This window comes from Camellia sinensis, chromosome 3, assembly GCF_055761805.1.
Source record: "Camellia sinensis isolate YWXY chromosome 3, ASM5576180v1, whole genome shotgun sequence".
Classification (NCBI taxonomy): Eukaryota; Viridiplantae; Streptophyta; class Magnoliopsida; order Ericales; family Theaceae; genus Camellia; species Camellia sinensis.
In genome coordinates, this window is record NC_138963.1 from 17,792,827 (window position 1) to 17,798,090 (window position 5,264).

Sequence of the window (5,264 nt, forward strand, 5' to 3'; positions counted from 1 at the left end):
TTTCTTCGACAGTCACCACCATTGGTTCGGGTTGGGTTCGGGAGTTGTCCAACATGCACAAGTCAGTGCTATCAGGAAAGAACACCTTCGGCTTGGGTAGGTGAGATGGGGTGATATATATACTGGGGTCGTATGACATGACCCTGGGTAGATAAAGTTGATGCGTTTGGGAGGTGAAGCTTAGTTGTGTGGTGGGAGAGGGTTGGTTTTGATGTTTGGTTTTTCTAGAGACACAATCACCCTGTTGTCTATGAGACCCTGAATCTCATGACGCAATCTATAGCATTGGTCGGTATCATGACCGTGCTGTTGGTGAAACACGCAGTACTTTGCCGGGTTATGGGAGGGGGAAATTTTTCTAGCAATGGCTGCGGCTCCAGGGGCTTCAAGTGCCCTTTTCTGATTAAAACCCCCAAAGCTTTGGACAGGGGTATATATAGTGGAGTGAAGGCTCTTTGGCTCTTGGGTGCGTATCTGGTTGCTTGCGAGCTACTACTGGACGCGCCAGAGAATGGTGTAGCCGCAAGGGTTCTTGGGGGAGTGGTGGTGACCATGCTTACTTTCGAAGCTCTAGCAGTTGCAGCACTGCTTGTGATTGCATTATTGTTTCGGTTGAAGGTTCTTCCGGGCTCTTTGTCATTGTCAATCAAGCCTTGCTTCAAGGCATCCTCGATCTGTACTCCCATCTCATGCAGATATGAAAAGGTAGGGAAGGGGAGCACGATCATTTTCTACATCAGTTTAGGTTGGAGGTTGCGTACAACCATCCATATTTGATCCTTATCCGTCAGCCTTATGGTCATCATTGAGGCCTTGGCCCCCCTCCAGTGGGTTACGAATTCAGAGAAACTCTCTTTATGCTCCTGCCTTGTTGTCTCGAGATCACGGGTTGTAATCTCGATTTGCGTGTTATAGGAGTACTATGCAATGAAAGCTTCGGCCATCTCATCCCAGTTCCGCTTGACATCGTCTTCCAATTTTGCGTACCAGATGGCCGCCACACCCGACAGGGTCCGGCCAAACAATAAAAGCTTCTGTAGTCTGGTGAGGCCCATCGGCCTTAGTATGTCCGAAAACAAACGTAGATGCACCATGGGATCCCCGAACCCGTCAAAGCGGTCGATTTGTGGCATTTTGAACCAATCTGACAGCATCACAGCCGCATCGGTATACCCGTCCTCAATGTCTGGGATGGACTTTACCCCTTGGAATTTCTTGAACAACTTTTCAAGCTCGCTCAACTTCAACGCTGTAGGGTCCACCTCGAACTCAAAGGGAGAGTCCGGTTGATTGATAGGCGTAGGTACGTTGGATAGTTGAGGTAGAATCGGGGGTGGAGCTGGCCCTATTGGGATGTCTATATCCTCCAGGGCATTCTGGACATTCGCTGTCTCCTCAGGTATTGGGACTCTTGGTAGGGGGTTTGGTGTGAAGCAGATGCTCCGGTTTGCTGTTGTAGTCGGGTAATTAGCTTTGCCTGTTGGGCCATAACAACGGCCTACTATTTGGCAAATTTCGCTTGACGAATAGCGTCCTCCTGCATGGCTTTCATGCTCACCTGGAGCTGACGCACCATTTCTTCCATTCCTGCCATACTGCCCTGATCTATCCTAATTACCGGTATATGTATCTCTGTAGTAGACTCGAAAATCTCAACCTGACTGTTCAAAGACCACTGATCTGGCAATCTCGGTACCGATACACTACGTTTTCTCAACCTCTGCCTAACAACCGGGGGTAAGGAATAAAACACTGGTTGTCTGTCTACTAGATCCTCAGATCGATGGAGTCGACGACCTCTAGTCTAGAGTGCTTAGGGAATATCTGCTTGATCGGAAGCAATTGTGCTAAACTACCTAGAAAAAGATAAGATAAATAAAGCAATAATAAGGAAATAAACAACCAGAAAACGGACAGCATAACGCCTTAAATAAACATAACACACAGTCGGGTATAAAAACATGCAGTTGATAAGCTGAATACACTCTTCTCAAACACCGATCATTGTTCCCAAATCACTGCCCCCAAAACTGAATCTGATACCCGCAGATAACTGATTCCCAAAATACTGAACTGATGCCCGCAGGCCTGATACCTAAACTTGTAAACTAATACACACAACCTGTAGAGACACACTCTGACAGCAAATATCATGCAAGTGAGAGCCAAAACACCCCTATGTTGGGGTAGGGTTTCCCTGTCCTATTGTCAGGAGCTAGGGTTTCACTACGCACACAGCGGTTTCAAACAACCTACAATCAGGTAAGCAACCTGTCTTAGTTTGGAATAGTCACTATGGATTCCGAATATGCACTAGGTCGAATGGTCAAAGAGGGTGCCCTAGTTAAAACCAGGGTTTGTGTTCCCATCGTAGCAAAGCCCATAACCGGTCAGCCTATGTAATGACCCCGACCTCTGATTAATGCTAATTCATAATTAATTATGCTTAACAGTAATTTATGAAGGATTTGGAATTTATTTGCATGTGTATTGCATTATTTATGTGTTCCTATCTGTTTGCCATAAAATGATCTGTTCATGTCATTGATTTTAAATTGTGAATTGAAAGCCTTATCCACGTCCGAATCAGAAATTGACTTGATTTATGTGCTAGTTAGGATTTATAGAATTTTATAGTAGGTTTAATTAAAATTCAGTTCGGAGCGATTAAATTAGATTAAATAACGTTAAATTACATTAGTCTAATTATTTACGAAATTACCCTTGAGTGGGCCACTACCTTAGACTATGTTGAAGCCTTATTACACTTGATCATACAACATATTTCTTCAGCCATTTTGAGAGCTTCAGCCGACTAGAGAGAGAGAGAGATAGGAGAAATTGAGTTCATCTAGGCATTTAGCTTGGAGACTTGAAGATATTAAAGGTTAATTGCATAATTGAGCCTTTAGACTTGAAATTGAGGAACCTAGGTAAGGATTTCATCCTTTTAATGGTTAAGTTAAGTCATATATTGCATGGTTTATGGAAGTTTAGTGAGTTGAGTCTAGAATTGGCTTAATGAGTTGAATTGAAGCTTAAATAATGCATGCATGTGCATATCTTGAAGTTTAGAGTTGTTTTCATGGAAATTATTGCATGCATGTCCATATTTGGGTTATAGTCCATGAATTCATCATGTTTGGGAGTGAATTAACTCACTTGATCATGCTTTGGAAGCTTTGAAGTTGATTAAATTCATGCATGTTGCATGTTCATCATGTTCTTGATGTTTTATTTGGAAATGGTGTTTAATTGACTCACCCTTGGGCTTGATTTTACAAAATTGATCTTCAAAACGTGTCATACTATGAGTTTACAAGAGTTTTCCAAAAAATTAACCCAAAAGGATCGAATTTGATGCATTGTAGTTGAGTTTTGAGCTTGAGATTCAAATCTGGAAATTCCAGATTTTGGACTCACGGTCGAGCGGGGAACTTCACGCTCGAGTGTATATACTGAGTTCATGCAGTCCGCTCGAGCGGGGAAAGTGACGCCCGAGCGGGAAATGTGTGTATCCAGTACTTTGCATGTGTTTATAGTCCGCTGGAGCGGGGTAATGCACGCTCGAGAGAGGACTTGTGTCTCACGCTCGAGCGGTTATCGAGCACCCATCGGGTGTGAATTTCGTGCATCCAGTACTTTTACTGTAGCTTGTAATTCGCTCGAGCAGAGTAATCCACGCTCGAGCGGATTCCTTTTGTCTGCATGTCCGCTCGAGCGTAGAAGGACACGCTCGAGTGGGACCCCTGTTTCAGCAAAATTTTGAAAAGTGTCTTAAAATATATCTTTGCATCCTCATTCCATCCTAGGCATTCCTAGGCCATGTTTAAGACTCTATAATGAGGATAAGGGATTAGAAACACACTAAGAGCCAACGAAATAAGTTTTGTACAATTAGAACGTGTGTTTCAAGTGTGTATCTATTATGTGTCGTGTAGGTCACGTGCCATGTCCTGTCTGATCGGTTTGCTCTGTCTGTCTATCTGTCTCCAAGCCCACTGTGAGTAATAACTCTGTAAAGTTATGTTCAACTTAAGTATTTTCTGACTGGTATTGAATGATCTGTTTTCTGAAATGCTATCTTACGAATTATGAATGAATGTCCAATTTTCTGAAAAGTAATTGTGGCACCCTTAGTTCACATGGCCCTCGCCTGAGGGTAACAATACCGCGGCCAATCTGCATGTGGCCCTCACCCGGGGGTAACAATACCGCGGCCAATCTACATCTGGCCCTCGCCCGAGAGTAACAATACCGCGGCCAATCTGCACGTGGCCCTTGCCTGGGGGTAACAATACCATGGCTACTTGTGCGCAAGATATGGACCTTTATGGTCGTTGGTACCAACTATGTATGTGGGTCTCTAGACCAATCTGATCTGATAACTAATGGGTGTACCATGTATGATCCTGTGCAAAATCTGAATATGAAAATGTATATGAATCTGTTTCTGTTCGAAGTCTGATTATGCTCTGATTTAAATGCTGAATTCTAATTTGTGCTGGACATCATTCATATAACCTCTTTACTCTGTTATTATTCACCGGGCTTTCGCTCACAGTTTGTATTATGTATGTAGGCGAGCCGGCACATGACCAGGGCCAGAGTTGACGGCCTTTGTACTGTTTTTGTTAGCCAACCGTTGTGCCTCCCGAGGAGGTTCTGATCAAAGTCTAATGCCATGGCTGTTTTCTTTTGTTTTCATGCTAGTCTCTGTAACTATTTGTAAAGTCAGATCTTGGGAAGTTCACTTTTATAAATATTTTGTAAATATTGTATATCTGGACTGGCATGTTTATATATCTATAAGTAAGTTTTGAAATGTTCTATCCCATGTACGTCATCACAGCTCATTGGACCTTGTCTATTTTGTATTATTGCTTCCGCAGCCCCTTATTATTTGTTAATCTGTTCAGAGGCCTTTGGTAATCCACGGATTACTGGCCGGTTACAGTGCTAAACCCATAGGGGCGGGTTTGGGCTGTGACAGCCTTATGGCACGCTTCTCAAAGCGAGTATTCGGCAAACCGTTCAGGAATAGCAGATGGCAAACACGGTGTCCTAGGCGCACCAATGCAAATGCAATGCAAAGAGACACATAAGTGTAATCAAAACAAGATATCATGAGTTCGAGTCAAATTCTCTAACTCCCCAGCAGAGTCGCCAGAAACTGTGGACGTCCCCGAACGTCCCAGGAAAAATCTCATTTTGTTTATTGGGCTTACTACAGTTCGGACTCAATGTCACGGTTCTTAATCTGA